The sequence below is a fragment of the Rutidosis leptorrhynchoides genome, chromosome 3, assembly GCF_046630445.1.
Source record: "Rutidosis leptorrhynchoides isolate AG116_Rl617_1_P2 chromosome 3, CSIRO_AGI_Rlap_v1, whole genome shotgun sequence".
Lineage (NCBI taxonomy): Eukaryota > Viridiplantae > Streptophyta > Magnoliopsida > Asterales > Asteraceae > Rutidosis > Rutidosis leptorrhynchoides.
This window is the reverse complement of record NC_092335.1, coordinates 158,157,254-158,175,768: the sequence shown is the minus strand read 5'-3', so window position 1 is coordinate 158,175,768 and position 18,515 is coordinate 158,157,254. Positions and strand designations below refer to the sequence as shown.

The window sequence follows — 18,515 nt, the reverse complement described above, 5'->3', positions numbered from 1 at the left end:
AGTGTGTGGACCATACCTTGACAAGTTTGTCATTGTTTTCATTGATGACATACTTATTTACTCAAAGAATGACCAAGAACACGGTGAACATTTGAGAAAGGTGTTAGAAGTATTGAGGAAGGAAGAATTGTACGCTAAGTTTTCAAAGTGTGCATTTTGGTTGGAAGAAGTTCAATTCCTCGGTCACATAGTGAACAAAGAAGGTATTAAGGTGGATCCGGCAAAGATAGAAACTGTTGAAAAGTGGGAAACTCCGAAAACTCTGAAACACATACGCCAGTTTTTAGGACTAGCTGGTTACTACAGAAGGTTCATCCAAGACTTTTCCAGAATAGCAAAACCCTTGACTGCATTAACGCATAAAGGGAAAAAATTTGAATGGAATGATGAACAAGAGAAAGCGTTTTAGTTATTGAAGAAAAAGCTAACTACGGCACCTATATTGTCCTTGCCTGAAGGGAATGATGATTTTGTAATTTATTGTGACGCATCAAAGCAAGGTCTCGGTTGTTTATTAATGCAATGAACGAAGGTGATTGCTTATGCGTCTAGACAATTGAAGATTCACGAACAAAATTATACGACGCATGATTTGGAATTAGGCGCGGTTGTTTTTGCATTAAAGACTTGGAGGCACTACTTATATGGGGTCAAAAGTATTATATATACCGACCACAAAAGTCTTCAACACATATTTAATCAGAAACAACTGAATATGAGGCAGCGTAGGTGGATTGAATTATTGAATGATTACGACTTTGAGATTCGTTACCACCCGGGGAAGGCAAATGTGGTAGCCGATGCCTTGCGCAGGAAGGACAGAGAAACCATTCGAGTAAAATCTATGAATATAATGATTCATAATAACCTTACTACTCAAATAAAGGAGGCGTAACAAGGAGTTTTAAAAAAGGGAAATTTAAAGGATGAAATACCCAAAGGATCGGAGAAGCATCTTAATATTCGGGAAGACGGAACCCGGTATAGGGCTGAAAGGATTTGGGTACCAAAATTTGGAGATATGAGAGCAATGGTACTTAGAGAAGCTCATAAAACCAGATACTCAATACATCCTGGAACAGGGAAGATGTACAAGGATCTCAAGAAACATTTTTGGTGGCCGGGTATGAAAGCCGATGTTGCTAAATACGTAGGAGAATGTTTGACGTGTTCTAAGGTCAAAGCTGAGCATCAGAAACCATCAGGTCTACTTCAATAACCCGAAATCCTGGAATGGAAATGGGAAAACATTACCATGGATTTCATCACTAAATTGCCAAGGACTGCAAGTGGTTTTGATACTATTTGGGTAATAGTTGATCGTCTCACCAAATCAGCACACTTCCTGCCAATAAGAGAAGATGACAAGATGGAGAAGTTAGCACGACTGTATTTGAAGGAAGTCGTCTCCAGACATGGAATACCAATCTCTATTATCTCTGATAGGGATGGCAGATTTATTTCAAGATTCTGGCAGACATTACAGCAAGCATTAGGAACTCGTCTAGACATGAGTACTGCCTATCATCCACAAACCGATGGGCAGAGCGAAAGGACGATACAAACGCTTGAAGACATGCTACGAGCATGTGTTATTGATTTCGGAAACAGTTGGGATCGACATCTACCGTTAGCAGAATTTTCCTATAACAACAGCTACCATTCAAGCATTGAGATGGCGCCGTTTGAAGCACTTTATGGTAGAAAGTGCAGGTCTCCGATTTGTTGAAGTGAAGTGGGGGATAGACAGATTACGGGTCCGGAGATTATACAAGAAACTACCGAGAAGATCATCCAAATTCAACAACGGTTGAAAACCGCCCAAAGTTGACAAAAGAGCTACGCTGACATTAAAAGAAAAGATATAGAATTTGAAATTGGAGAGATGGTCATGCTTAAAGTTGCACCTTGGAAAGGCGTTGTTCGATTTGGTAAACGAGGGAAATTAAATCCAAGGTATATTGGACCATTCAAGATTATTGATCGTGTCGGACCAGTAGCTTACCGACTTGAGTTACCTCAACAACTCGCGGCTGTACATAACACTTTCCACGTCTCGAATTTGAAGAAATGTTTTGCTAAAGAAGATCTCGCTATTCTGTTAGATGAAATCCAAATCAACGAAAAACTTCAATTCATCGAAGAACCCGTCGAAATAATGGATCGTGAGGTTAAAAGACTTAAGCAAAACAAGATACCAATTGTTAAGGTTCGATGGAATGCTCGTAGAGGACCCGAGTTCACCTGGGAGCATGAAGATCAGATGAAGAAGAAATACCCGCATCTATTTCCAGAAGATTCGTCAACACCTTCAACAGTTTAAAATTTCGGAACGAAATTTATTTAACGGGTAGGTACTGTACTGACCCGAACTTTTCCATGTTTATATATATTAATTGAGATTGATATTTACATGATTAAATGTTTTCAACATGTTAAGCAATCAAACTTTTTAAGACTTGATTAATTAAAATATGTTTCATATAGACAATTGACCACCCAAGTTGACCGGTGATTCACGAACGTTAAAACTTGTAAAAACTATATGATGACATATATATGGATATATATATAGTTAACATGATACTATGATAAGTAAACATATCATTAAGTATATTAACAATGAACTACATATGTAAAAACAAGACTACTAACTTAATAATTTTTAAACGAGACATATATGTAACGATTATCGTTGTAAAGACATTTAATGTATGTATATCATATTAAGAGATATTCATACATGATAATATCATGATAATATAATAATTTAAAATCTCATTTGATATTATAAACATTGGGTTAACAACATTTAACAAGATCGTTAACCTAAAGGTTTCAAAACAACACTTACATGTAACGACTAACGATGATTTAACGACTCAGTTAAAATGTATATACATGTAGTGTTTTAATATGTATTTATACACTTTTGAAAGACTTCAATACACTTATCAAAATACTTCTACTTAACAAAAATGCTTACAATTACATCCTCGTTCAGTTTCATCAACAATTCTACTCGTATGCACCCGTATTCGTACTCGTACAATACACAGCTTTTAGATGTATGTACTATTGGTATATACACTCCAATGATCAGCTCTTAGCAGCCCATGTGAGTCACTTAACACATGTGGGAACCTTCATTTGGCAACTAGCAAGAAATATCTCATAAAATTACAAAAATATGAGTAATCATTCATGACTTATTTACATGAAAACAAAATTACATATCCTTTATATCTAATCCATACACCAACGACCAAAAACACCTACAAACACTTTCATTCTTCAATTTTCTTCATCTAATTGATCTCTCTCAAGTTCTATCTTCAAGTTCTAAGTGTTCTTCATATATTCTACAAGTTCTAGTTACATAAAATCAAGAATACTTTCAAGTTTGCTAGCTCACTTCCAATCTTGTAAGGTGATCATTCAACCTCAAGAAATCTTTGTTTCTTACAGTAGGTTATCATTCTAATACAAGGTAATAATCATATTCAAACTTTGGTTCAATTTCTATAACTATAACAATCTTATTTCAAGTGATGATCTTACTTGAACTTGTTTTCGTGTCATGATTCTGTTCAAGAACTTCGAGCCATCCAAGGATCCGTTGAAGCTAGATCCATTTTTCTCTTTTCTAGTAGGTTTATCCAAGGAACTTAAGGTAGTAATGATGTTCATAACATCATTCGATTCATACATATAAAGCTATCTTATTCGAAGGTTTAAACTTGTAATCACTAGAACATAGTTTAGTTAATTCTAAACTTGTTCGCAAACAAAAGTTAATCCTTCTAACTTGACTTTTAAAATCAACTAAACACATGTTCTATATCTATATGATATGCTAACCTAATGATTTAAAACCTGGAAACACGAAAAACACCGTAAAACCGGATTTACGCCGTCGTAGTAACACCGCGGGCTGTTTTGGGTTAGTTAATTAAAAACTATGATAAACTTTGATTTAAAAGTTGTTATTCTGAGAAAATGATTTTTATTATGAACATGAAACTATATCCAAAAATTATAGTTAAACTCAAAGTGGAAGTATATTTTCTAAAATGGTCATCTAGACGTCGTTCTTTCGACTGAAATGACTACCTTTACAAAAACGACTTGTAACTTATTTTTCCGACTATAAACCTATACTTTTTCTGTTTAAATTCATAAAATAGAGTTCAATATGAAACCATAGAAATTTGATTCACTCAAAACGGATTTAAAATGAAGAAGTTATGGGTAAAACAAGATTGGATAATTTTTCTCATTTTAGCTACGTGAAAATTGGTAACAAATCTATTCCAACCATAACTTAATCAACTTGTATTGTATATTATGTAATCTTGAGATACCATAGACACGTATACAATGTTTCGACCTATCATGTCGACACATCTATATATATTTCGGAACAACCATAGACACTCTATATGTGAATGGAGTTAGCTATACAGGGTTGAGGTTGATTCCAAAATATATATAGTTTGAGTTGTGATCAATACTGAGATACGTATACACTGGGTCGTGGATTGATTCAAGATAATATTTATCGATTTATTTCTGTACATCTAACTGTGGACAACTAGTTGTACGTTACTAATGAGGACAGCTCACTTAATAAACTTAAAATATCAAAATATAGTAAAAGTGTTGTAAATATATTTTGAACATACTTTGATATATATGTATATATTGTTATAGGTTCGTGAATCAACCAGTGGCCAAGTCTTACTTCCCGACGAAGTAAAAATCCGTGAAAGTGAGTTATAGTCCCACTTTTAAAATCTAATATTTATGGGATGAGAATACATGCAGGTTTTATAAATGATTTACAAAATAGACACAAGTACGTGAAACTACATTCTATGGTTGAATTATTGAAATCGAATATGCCCCTTTTTATTAAGTCTGGTAATCTAAGAATTAGGGAACAGACACCCTAATTGACGCGAATCCTAAAGATAGATCTATTGGGCCTAACAAACCCCATCCAAAGTACCGGATGCTTTAGTACTTCGAAATTTATATCATATCCGAAGGGTGTCCCGGAATGATGGGGATATTCTTATATATGCATCTTGTTAATGTCGGTTACCAGGTGTTCACCATATGAATGATTTTTATCTCTATGTATGGGATGTGTATTGAAATATGAAATCTTATGGTCTATTGTTACGATTTGATATATATAGGTTAAACCTGTAACTCACCAACATTTTTGTTGACGTTTAAAGCATGTTTATTCTCAGGTGAATACTAAGAGCTTCCGCTGTTGCATACTAAAATAAGGACAAGATTTGGAGTCCATGTTTGTATGATATTGTGTAAAAACTGCATTCAAGAAACTGATTTCGATGTAACATATTTGTATTGTAAACCATTATGTAATGGTCGTGTGTAAACAGGATATTTTAGATTATCATTATTTGATAATCTACGTAAAGCTTTTTAAAACCTTTATCTATGAAATAAAGGTTATGGTTTGTTTTAAAAATGAATGCAGTATTCGAAAAACGTCTCATATAGAGGTCAAAACCTCGCAACGAAATCAATTAATATGGAACGTTTTTAATCAATAAGAACGGGACATTTCACTTAAGAGTGCCCGGTGGATCTCCGATATGGAGGGGGTTTTTCGTACTTGTGAATTCCCTCTTGATAAAAAGATGAGGTATGGTTGTAGCATGTTGAGAGGTGACGCTAAGTTGTGGTGGGATGCGAAAATCCAAGTTTATGGTGAAGAACAATGTATGGATTTTACTTGGGATGAGTTCAAGGCGGAGTTTTCCGACGAATACCGAACTTCGGCCGATCTTACAAGGGTTAAGGACGAGTTGCGTTTCTTGAGGCAAGGGTCTATGGATTTGAACACTCTTAAATCCGTTTTCTTATCAAAGACCCAATTTTGCCCGCAGTATGTCGGGAATGATAAAATGTTGAAGGAAGACTTCTATAGAATCTTGAACGATAGTTACCAAGAGAAGATTAGTGTAAATGTGGTGAAGAGTTTTGATGAGTTGTTCAACATGGCCAAAGGTTTTGAGGCGCTTGTGATGAGAAAGAGTGGCTTTACTTTTGGCAAGAGGAAGTTTGAAGCTACTAGTCATTCGAACTTTTCGAACAAGAAGAGCAAGAAGGGCTCCGAGAGTGTTGGTAGTGTGAAGAAAGGTGCTTCCGGAGATTTTCCTTATTCTTGTCACAATTGTGGACAAAAGGGACATATGGCCTGTGATTGCACCAAACCATCTACTACAACCAAACTTAATTGTTACAATTGTGGTAAAGAAGGGCACCGAAGGCCGGAGTGTCCCGATTTGAATAATGATAATGTTAAGAGGTTGGAGAAGGTGGCGGGCACGGCTAAGGGGCGAAATTATTTGATGACCAATGATGAGGCCAAGCAATCCAATGAATTTATCTCAGGTACTTTCATGGTTAACTCTAATCCGGCAAGGATATTATTTGATAGCGGTGCTAATTTGTCTTTTGTGTCGCCTCGATTTGTGTCTAAGCTTAACAAACCGCTAGCTAAGTTAAGTCTTCCGGTAGAAGTTGAAATAGTGGATGGCAAGTCGGTGCTAGGGGTTGATGTGTGTAAAGATTGTAATGTTGTGTTCGGTACCGAAACGTTTAAAATTGATCTTATCCCGATGACTTTGGGTGAGTTTGATATTGTTGTGGTATGGATTGGCTCGATCGTTATAGAGCCGATATTGCATGCCATGATAAGTTCATTGGTGTGAAGACCCCAAGTGGGGGAGAGTTGATTATTCATGGCGACAAACGAAGAAGACTCGTACCATTATGCACTTATGCACGGGCGCGACGTTTTCTTAAGAGTGGTGGTATGGTTTTTCTTGCACATGTAGTTGATACTCGTGATGAGCCACCATCCATTCGTGAAATTCCGGTGGTTAATGAATTTGAAGACGTTTTTTCGGATGAATTACCGGGTGTTCCGGCGGAAAAACAAGTTGAATTTCGCATTGAGTTGGTTCCGGGAGCTACTCCCATTGCTAAAACTCCTTATCATTTAGCGCTGACGGAAATGCAAGAGTTGTTAAATCAAACCCAAGAGTTAATTGAAAAGGGTTTTATTCGACCGAGTTCCTCGCCATGGGGTGTTCCGGTTTTGTTTGTGAAGAAGAAAGATGGTAGTATGCGGATGTGCATCGATTATCGGGAGTTGAAGAAAGTGACGATCAAGAATTGTTATCCATTGCCTCGGATTGACAATTTGTTTGACCAGCTCCAAGGTGCAACGTATTTTTCTAAGATTGACTTACGGTCCGGCTATCATCAAGTGCGGGTCCGTGAGGAAGACATAGAGAAAACGGCTTTTTGAACCCGTTACGGGCATTTTGAGTTTGTAGTTATGTCTTTTGGTCTTACAAATGCACCGGCGACATTCATGGATCTTATGAACCGAGTGTGCCAACCTATGTTGGACAAGTCGGTAATTGTGTTCATTGACGACATACTTGTTTATTCTAAGAGTATGAAGGAACATGAACACCATTTGCGTGAAGTATTGAAGACGTTACGGAAGGAGAAGTTGTATGCAAAATTCTCTAAATGTGAATTTTGGCTAAGGGGAGTTCAATTCCTTGGCCATATTGTGAATAAAGAAGGTATCCAAGTAGATCCGGGGAAGATTGAGATGGTGAAGAGTTGGGGGAAACCGACTACGCCTACGGAAATTCAAAGTTTTCTCGGATTGGCCGATTATTATCGTCGGTTTATCCAAGACTTTTCTAAAATTGCTTCTCCTTTGACGAAGTTGACGAGGAAGAACGTGAGGTTTAATTGGGAAAACGAGCAAGAAATTGCTTTCCAATTATTAAAGGAGAAATTGTGTCAAGTTCCGGTGTTGGTATTACCGAAAGGGATCGAAGATATGACGGTTTATTGTGATGCCTCATTAAATGGAATCGGGTGTGTTCTAATGCAAAAAGGTAAAGTCATCGTTTACGCCTCTCGACAATTAAAGGAACACAAAAAGAGATACCCCACTCATGATCTTGAATTGGCGGCGGTGGTTCATGCGTTGAAATTTGGTTCCACTACTTGTACGGTGTCAAGTGCACGATTTATTCGGATCATAAGAGTTTGAAACACCTCTTTAACCAACGAGATTTGAATTATCGTAAACATAGGTGGATGGATGTGGTAAAGGATTATGATTGCGAAATACTTTATCATTCGGGTAAGGCGAACGTGGTCGCGGATGCATTGAGTCGAAAAAGTCAACATCCAGCAATACGAGGTCGTTACGAATGATCATTACTAACGATTTTCTTTTAAAGCTTGGTGAGATTCAAATAGAAGCGTACGTTCACAACAAGCATGAAGAGCGGATTGTGGGGCAAACGGAGTCTATTACTTTAGGCCCGCACGGCTTGTTATCTTTTCAAGGAAGATTGTGGGTGCCTAAGATGGGTGGTTACCGACAAGTGCTACTTGATGAAGCACATAAGTCAAAGTATTCAATTCATCCGGGTGCAACAAAGATGTACTATGATTTGAAGAAAGAGTATTGGTGGCCCGGTATGAAACGTGATGTCGTTAAGTATGTTGAATAATGCGTCACGTGTTTGCAAGTTAAAGCCGAACACAAAAGCCGTATGGTAAGTTACAACCATTGGAAGTCCCAAAATGGAAATGGGAGCACATTACCATGGACTTCATTACTAAGTTACCAAAGACGGCGAGAACCCAATATGATACAATTTGGGTGGTAGTTGATCGATTGACGAAGAGTGCTTTGTTTCTTCCCATTCAGGAAACGATATCGTCAGAGACCTTGTCCAAGTTGTTTATCAAGGAGGTGATATCGAGACATGGGGTTCCTATATCTATTGTTTCGGATCGAGATACTCGTTTCACTTCTCAGTTTTGGAATAAGTTTCATGAAGATATGGGTACTCAATTGAAAATGAGCACGGCGTATCATCCTAAAATGGACGAGCAAACCGAGTGTATGAATCAAACATTAGAGGATATGTTAAGGGCGTGTGTTATTGATTTTGGTGGTAGTTGGGATGAGCACTTACCATTGGTGGAATTCTCGTACAATAATAGTTCCCACACTAGTATTGGAATGCCACCTTATGAGATGCTTTGTGGGCGTAGGTTTCGAACTCATATTTGTTGGGGTGAAGTGGGTCAACGAGAAATCGGGAGTACCGAATTAGTCCTAGAGACGAATATTAAGATTGAGATGATTCGGGCTCGACTTAAGGCGGCGCAAGATAGACAAAAATCTTATGCCGATAAAGGAAGGCGACCGATTGAATTTCAAGAAGGTGACATGGTGATGCTTAAGTTTTCGCCATGGAAGGGTGTTATTCGGTTTCGAAAATGGGGAAAATTAGCTCCTCGGTTTATTGGTCCTTTCAAGGTTTTGACTCGTGTTGGTGAGGTTGCTTATAGACTAGAGTTACCCGAAGAACTTGCGGGAATCCATAACACATTTCATGTTTCCCATCTCCGTAAGTGTCTTACGGATGACTCGACTTGGGTGCCGTTAGATGAGATTGCTTTGAACAAAAAATTAGAGTATGTTGAAGAGCCGATTGCAATCCTTGATGAGAAGGTTAAAATGTTGCGAAACAAAGAAATTAGAACTTACAAAGTGCAATGGCGACATCGAAAAGGTTCCGAGTTTACATGGGAACCCAAAGAGTTTGTTTTGGTTTATCTTCCAGCTTGTCATGCAGCTTGGATCGCGAGGACGCGCTCCGATTCAAGTGTGGGAGAGTAATAACACCCCGTTTTCCTTGTACGAGGTCCAAAGTTGCGTATTTTACCTTGTAAATGTTTAATATTAACTGTGATCGATTTTATATGTGTCAAATGTAATTTGACAAACTAGACCGGCGGCCTAGTTTAGTCCGAATGTCTAGCAACAAGTTAAGATGTTAACAGCCCAGGCATGGACCGGCGGTCCACTTTGGTCCGGCGGTCCAAATTTAGTAAAAAATGGCAACAGGTGCAACCTGGACCGGCGGTCCACTTTGGCCCGACGGTCCAGCATGGAACTTTTGAAATTCTCAGGTCAGGAGTGGACCGGCGGTCCACTTTGGCCCGGCGGTCCACGACGGGATTTTGTGCAGTTGGCAACATATAAGGGTGTATTAAAGAGGGGTATTTTGGTAATTTCACTTGTGGGTGTATAAATACATGGATACCAGATCTAAATCTCATTTTGACTTCATTTATCATTCCTTCAACCACCCAAATTAAATCTATAGAGAGAGATAAGGTTTTAGAGTGAGAGAGCTCACTTTGGTGAAGAAGATGAAGGATAAATCTCACCCAAACCCAAGCTTTAAAGTTGTTCCCTACGTCTCTAGCTACATTTTGATAGTATTAGTAAGTCTTAACTCTATGTTTTGAGTTTTAATTGGTTTATGGCTAGGGTTTTGGTTACTTGAGACTTGTATGACCCATTTGGGGGTTAAATGGGTGAATTTGGGTTATGTTGATGAAAGAAAAACCCTAATAGCTTTGATCTAGGGTTTGGTCTTATGAATTGAAGTTGTAAGTGTTAAATGGTATTGTTAGTCACTATTACACTTTTAAATTGATGAAAGAATTGTTAATGAGCTATGTTTGACTTGATTTGTGAGTCTAAGTGTTAAAATGGGTCAAATGGGTAATGGTTGACCTATTTGGGTGAAATGGGTATGAAATACCCTAAGTTTGTGTTGGTTAAAGTTAGTAGACTATAAATCACTAGCTTTAGTGATTGAATATGAGTCTTGGCCATTTATGGGCGGTTTTGGTGTAGTTGAGTTATTTAATGCAATTAGGTCATTAAATGCTCAAGTGTAAGTAATGTGGTTAGTTCCACTAGTTGCGTATTGAAAGTGTACTAAATGTATTAGGTACGTTGCTTTGAAGTTTCGGAAGTGCATAATCATCATATTGGTATTAAGGTGAGTGGAATAATTATGCGTGTATGTATATAATGTATTTATTTGTGTAGTATGAATGTGGAAGTGTCGCGGTGTTCAAGACACAACATTGTAAGTAACGAGTGGAATTGTTGCGGTGTTCAAGACACCACTCATTGTTTTGATTGACATGTGGAATTGTCGCGGTGTTCAAGACACCACATTGTCATGGGAGTGGAATTGTCGCGGTGTTCAAGACACCACTCATTGTTTTGATTGACATGTGAAATCGTCGCGGTGTTCAAGATGCCACATTGTCATGGGGGTGAGTTGGTCGCGGTGTTCAAGACATCACCCGAGGGATTAGTAATTACGCGGTGTTTAAGTAACACTAATGGATGTTATGAACTCCGACGGTCTTTCAAGTACCGTTCCCTTGTACGATTGGTTAACCATGGTTGTGTGAATTTGTATTTAGCATATTAAATTGTGAACTATATGCTATTGTTGTTGCTAGCCTCTTGTGAATTGTGGATAGTAGTTTATGCATGATGCGTGTATGGTTGTCGAATTGCTAGTTTGTATGCGGTATTGTGTAAGTGATTGCAAGTAAGTAGGTTATATATGAACATGTATAATTATTGCATTCACTAAGCGTTAGCTTACCCCTCTCGTTGTTTATCTTTTTAGATGCAGGTGCGGATAAAGGGAAGGGGGTTGTGGGATACTAGTTCCCTATGTTGGATTACCGTGGAAGCTTTTGAAGTTGACCTAGCGTTTTGGGTAGTTTAGCCCCAAGCCATGCTCGGGTGTAGTTTGGATTAAAACTATCAATTTAAGTGGGTCGAACTTGTAATACATTTGGTTAATGGCCTTTGTGCCTTTGTAAACATTTAACTTGTGGTATTGTTTGAATGGGTTAGATGTAACCGTTATTTTGGGCGCTAATGGTTTATTGTTTTAAAAAATAAAATTATTGTATGAAATACGGGTTGGGTTGTTTCACACGTCTTCTCTGTCCTTAGCTGTTGCATGCTAGCTAGCTTATTTTAATTATATTTCTTTAATATCTTAATTACAATTATATAAAATATTCAACCCAACTATTGCCTTTACATAATTTGATATTCTAGATAAAGTGGTGTCTAGAATAAACCGGTTGGACTTGGTTGTTGGAAGTCGCCAATTTACTGGGACCAAAAGGATCCTGCCTCTCCACACAAGGTGTACATGGCCACTAGTTAGTTTTGGATACTAAATTGTATACAAACCCAATCCTAATTACTAAATTATCTGAATAAACGCTGTTTCAAATTCGACCGCTCAAGGAACGACCCTAGGTCATATTTGCCCTTGCTAACCCATAGGAAGGAATAATAGATTTAGGCCCAGCATATATAAATTAAACAATCAACTTCTACTGTTAATATCCTGAATTGACGTTTTGCGACCTGGTGACACCACATAAATAAACCGTCCGATTCGGGCATATCATAGGTAGTAGTAAATTTTTGGCGCCGCTGCCGGGGAGCGGTAGTACGATTTGGAGCCTGTTTAGATTAGTTAGTTTTTAAGAGACCCTTTTGACTGAGACTAGCTTTGTCAGAAGTTACTAGTTTACCGTAGTTAGGTCAGATAATATTAGCTTAATTTAGATTAATTAAAACATTTAAAATGGACTTCCTTATTAGTGAACCTTTAGGATGGTTTAACCTACTTAGACCGCTAAGAATTCTTCTGACACATCCTTTCTTCTATCTGATATCATACATCGTACCCATACGACAAGATCCACACTTACCTGCTGATAGTTCGACAATGGCCGCACGCATCACTCTCGCTGACATCACCAAACCCTCGTTAGAAGGACGAGGAGGACTGATACTTTATCCAGAGGTTAACAGAACGTCTTTTGTGCTTAAGCATAGCACCATACAACTCATTCAGAACCATTGCTAATTCCACGGCTTACCAATTGACGATCCCAACTCTCACTTAGATAGATTCCTCTCCTTATCCAACTCATATAAGAAAAACGGGGTTGAATAAGATATAGTTCATCTGTATCTATTCCCCTATTTCTTAACTCTTCATGCAAAAACCTGGTTCGAGGGGTTAGAACCCAACTCTATCACCTCATGGGAGGAAATGGCAACAATTTTCTTAATCAAGTACTTTCCCTCATCAAAACAATTTAGACTTAGGAATGATATCATAAACTTTCAACAAGCATACGATGAATCACTCTACACTGCATGGAAATATTCAAACATTTGCTTCGAAGATGCCCGAACCACTGTCTTGAGAGCTCTGTTTAAATTTTGACCTTCTACAAAGGTCTAAATCAGAACAACAAGTCTACTCTGGATGTTGTTTCTCAAGGTAATTTCATGAAATTCACTGTTGATGAGGCCTGGAGATTGATCGAGGATATGACTATGCACCATCATGATTGGAACACAGAAGAGCACATTTCATCAGCGACACCGCTTTCCGCCAAACCCTCGATTGAAGGTCAAGGAGGACCAATCAGATTCCTGGAGATTCAAGGACACTCGTTCGAGTTAAAACATCACATTATACAGCTCATCCAAAATGGCTGTCAATTTCATGGATTACCAAATGATGATCCTAACTCTCACCTTGATAAATTCATATCTCTTTCGAACTCCTACAAGCAGCCAGGGATAGGACAAGATATAGTCCGGCTATACTTGTTCCCCGATTCTCTCACACATCATGCACAAACATGGTTTGAAGGATTGGAAAAAGATTCCATCACGTCATGGACGGAGATGGCTACTAAATTCCTAACTAAATATTTCCCTCCTTCTAAACAAACCAAGCTTAAGAATGATATCATTAACTTTAAACAAAGTTCTGATGAATCTCTTTACTCCGCATGGGAGCGATTCAAAACTTTGCTGAAGAAATGCCCTAATCACCAGTTAGAACGGTCAGCCCAAATCTGTACCTTCTATAATGGTCTTATGGTAAATCATAGGATGACGATTGATGCAGCAGCTCAAGGGAATCTAATGAACCAAACCACAGACGAAGCATGGGAGTTGCTCGAGAGCATGATAATGCATCATCATAATTGAAATAGTAGTGAAACAACTTCATCATCTGCCCCACTCTCCACACTTAATAATCAAACGGAGACCATCAAATCCCTCACAGACAAGATGTAGTCCCTTGCCAAACGAATCAAAGAATTGAAGACGTAACTACAGCACGTTAACTAGGTTCAAGCCTGTGTTAACTGTACCAACCCACAATCCACTGAAGAATATCAAGCTGAGTACGAGAATCCTGAAGGTTCAGTCTATTACGTTTAATACCCAGTTCATCAATCAAATCCCAGATTCAATCAACCACCTAGGGTTAACCAATTTCAAAGAAACAACTAGCCTTTTCGCTATCGTTACCCACCTTATCTACCCCAACAATCTCAATTGACCTACGATCAACCACTTCCACTCACTGGACCACCAGCTGAGGAAAATTCCCCAACCACCTAAATTATGAAAGTAACCAACCCTGCTCTCGGGACTGATGATCAGTTGACTCAGTTCATTCAAGGACAACAACAGCTAAATCAGAGAACTTCATCTAGACAAGACCAGACGGAGATACTCATGTGAAACCAATTGGCTCTACTTAAAAGTCTAGAAACACAGCTTGGACAGTTATCACAACGCCTTGAAACCCGACCACAAGGAAGATTACCTAGTAATACTATCCAAAATCCCCACATAGAGGAAGCTAAGCAAATGGATTCCATAATCCCATAAGAGGAACCACGGAGAAGGTCAGTTAGGCTCAAGAACAAATCATTATATGCTCAGAAGCTGCCCGCTCAAACACCGATTCGTGTACCTTATCCTGATAGGCTACAAGAAGAACCATCCAAGCTTGATACCTACAAACTTGATGGAAGATTCCTGGACACCTTGTCCAAAGTTCCTAATCAGAAGAGATATATTCGAAGGCTTCTCTCTACAAAGGAAAGGATACCAGATTCCAACAAAATTCCACTGAGTGAAGAATGCTCGGCATTGCTCAGAAACTCTCTACCGAAGAAACTAGGAGATACAGGCCGGTTCATTTTCTCGTGTTCAATCTACCAATCTGGAACCATTCATGCACTAGCAGATTTAGGAGCAAGTATCAACCTAATCCCCTTTTCTCTTTACAAGAGATTAGAGTTAGGAGACTTGTCACCAACTAAAATGACAATCTAACTTGCCGATCACATAATTCGATATCCTAAGGGCATAGTTGAGAACGTCTTGGTGAAAGTCGACAAATTCTTGTACCCTATGGATTTTGTAATAATGGACATTAAGGAAGACCTACATACGCCGATAGTATTAGGAAGACCTTTCATGAACATGATTAAGACTGTCATTGATGTGTACAATCAAACCTTGATCTTGCAATCACATGGGGAGAGCGTTACCTTCAAAATTGACCGACCTACCGATCTTTCTGGACAGGCAGAGATGTTTGCTATTTCCACCGGACGAATCACTTCCGATAATGTATCCCCACCACCAGCCGATGATATCAAAATGGGTGCCTAACTATCTTTTTAAACCCACTCATTAACGAAAGTATCAAAACACATCACGTTTCTCGGATATAGCATACTCTGTATTCTATTATGCTTAAGAAAGTTTAGACCTTTGTGGAATGTTAATATGTCACCCAACTGAGTCGCTCAATTGGATGAGCCGTCTGAACGTGTATGCATGTAGTCAGACTCCATGCGAGAAACCTAGTACCCAGAGAAGAACGTCGAAGATTGTATTAGGAGCGGTTTAGAGTTTGAAGTTGTCACTTTTGTATTCGGAACTCGTTTAATCTACTGGTACTTCTATCCTTTGTCTTTATATAATGTCTTTCATTATTATACCTTGTGATATTGTTACCATGATTAGCGAGTAGTTATCTTTAGTGTATGTTATGATGTAGTCAGTTATAATGCCGAAATAATATTATGGTTTGTGTATGTTGTCGAGATACTTTTCGATTGTGCTTTAAACTCAATCGCTTTTCCAACTAATAGAACGCAGTTATCGGCTCTATTATTGGGAAGTCGCGAACCCCGATTCAGAGTACACTATCTGTGTCACCTCTTGGTAAGAGAAGTCTATTGGATACAACGTAAGTTTGACTGAGGCACATTGGTTGTAGTAAGTCCACCGAGCCTTGAAATCCGACTGAGGACTCTTTCTTAGTTAAACATCCAACCACTTCCGAGGAGTAAGTAACAATTCAAATAGAAAACCCATATTGACACCGGATACATGTCAAAACATATTAATTGATACTGTTTATTTAGATAATGTTAATGTGAACCAATATTTCAAAAAGTCAGATGTAAAATAAACAAACTATAAATAAAATGAAGTAAAGGAAGAAAAAAATATCCTGAAGTTATCGATAATTATAACCCGCGAATTCGTGGGATTTTGAAATGCATATTGCAATATCAGTTATCAATATATGATTACAAAAAAAAAAAAAAAAAAAAAAAAAAAAAAAAAAAAAAAATTTATTTCTAAATGCAAGCTTGCAACATGATCAAAGTTTTGAGTATTAATATATAACAACAGTGGTGCATAATTACCGATCCACTATATCATTAGTATAATTATAGATATAGATATATTTAAGACACATATTTTCAATATATGCAACTACAAAAAGAGAGTAAGAAAGTGATGTAACTACTTAAAATTAAGTTGACCACCTTAATCAAAATTCAACCCTTCTAATTTTATCAGAGTCACCATTAGAGGATTTGGCTTTTGTGTTTACAGAAAAAATCTCAGTTCCACTTAAAAATATAAAGCCATTATGCATAGTTAAATGAACAGTTTTGGAAAGTTTACTAAATCATCATGCACCAGGTTTGACTCTATATCAAAGAGTATGTGATATAAAAACAGTTCCAAATCACTAAACTGAAATATATTTTTGCCCTGGCAAAGATCAATCTCTTGGTTATGGCAGCAACACTATCAAAAGTATTTATATTCTTTACTTGCAAATAAATTTTTCAACCTTATGAACTTACTATTAGGAGGATCAATAGACACAAGACTCAAAACATGTGTTGCTGAAGCATCCATCCTTTCTACATTTTGATGTGCATCTTCGTACATGTCACTTACATCAAACCCTGCATCAATAATCCCGCTCTTAATATTTCATTCATATAAAAAGTTGACCATAAAATATGAAAAAAAAAAAAAAAAAAAAAAAAAAAATAATTAAAACAGTCTCTAATGAAAACAATCTCAAATTAGATGTTGAAAAACACTTAAACATACATGCAGTTGTCGGAGAGTCACCAAATAAGGTTACTGGTTGAGCCGGTGATGTAGGGCATATCCATTTAATATACTTATATACAGAACATATAGCATACACATTAGGAGGTATATAAGCCATTACACGGCTTGTATAAAGCATGCCCTTTTTAACTTTTTATCTAAAAATATAATATGTAGTATACCCTTACCAAACGGGTGCCACTCCACATACATCTTTACGCTATACGTAGTTACCAAGCCTTCCATATGAGTTTACAGTTCACCTTTGGGCCATGCCAGAAGAAGCATAATATTATTATAGGCAATTCTATACTATTACTTCTGCATAAAAATGACAAAATGGGCTGGTGAATAGAGTTAAAACGGGTCAAAATTGAAACCAACCCATCAAGGCGTCAAGAACATTTTGTATGCCTTTATAGCTTTCTACATAATATATTCTACTATGATCTTTTAACAAATTAAAGATTGCAATTCGCAAGCATTGCAATTGAAAATGGACAGGATTTGCCCATTTGACTTGCTTAAAGCCAACATTTGTAACCAAGTTGCGTAATTTTTAATGTCTAGTTGTGAACCATTTTAGGTAATCTGTTATCATTTTTTGGCCAAAAAAGTTATTATACAAACTAGAAACCTCCTATTTTGATGGAAAGCTTGAAACAATTAATGTAGAAAAAGAAATGTAGAAAGTGGTCCAAAATCATTAATATTAGTGTTTAGTACTCAGATCTTTTTATATATGTTGTTGGTTTTAAGCCATGTCCTCTAAGGGTGGAGCTTTCTTAGGGTTGGAGGGCCCTCGCCCAACTGGTGGAATTTGTAGCCATTTTAATTACAGACGTTTTTGCTTTTGAATCAACTTTCGTATAAAAAAAAAATAAGACCAAAACGATGAAAGCTCGTAGAATTTGCACGTTGACACCATTTTAGTTATATCTAGGGATGGCAAAAAGATCCGTAACCGACGGGTAAACCCAAAACCCGACACTTTTGGGCCGGGTTTGGATCCGGATATTCGGGGCTTAAGCCAGGTATGATGATGGTTTTAAGATTTTTTGCCAATTCGGGTATAGGGATGGGTTAGGTACAAACTCGCGTACTCGACCCTTATACCCGACCCGTATACCTAACTCGACGGAGATTTTAATTTTATTAATTAAATACACAACAATAAGAATATTTAATAATAGTAATATAAGGTACAATGCGATATTGCGCTATTCTTCGATATTGATATATAGTTATTTAGATTTAG

At 37.5% G+C, this 18,515-nt stretch overlaps 1 non-coding gene across 1 annotated transcript; it reads right to left on the bottom strand.

The window, feature by feature from the left end:
- Positions 1 to 13,754: 13,754 nt before the first annotated feature.
- Positions 13,755 to 13,860, bottom strand: LOC139903774 (small nucleolar RNA R71). Its single transcript, XR_011778567.1, has one exon. It is a non-coding gene; the product is annotated as a small nucleolar RNA R71 (small nucleolar RNA).
- Between the last annotated feature and the right edge of the window lie 4,655 nt (positions 13,861 to 18,515).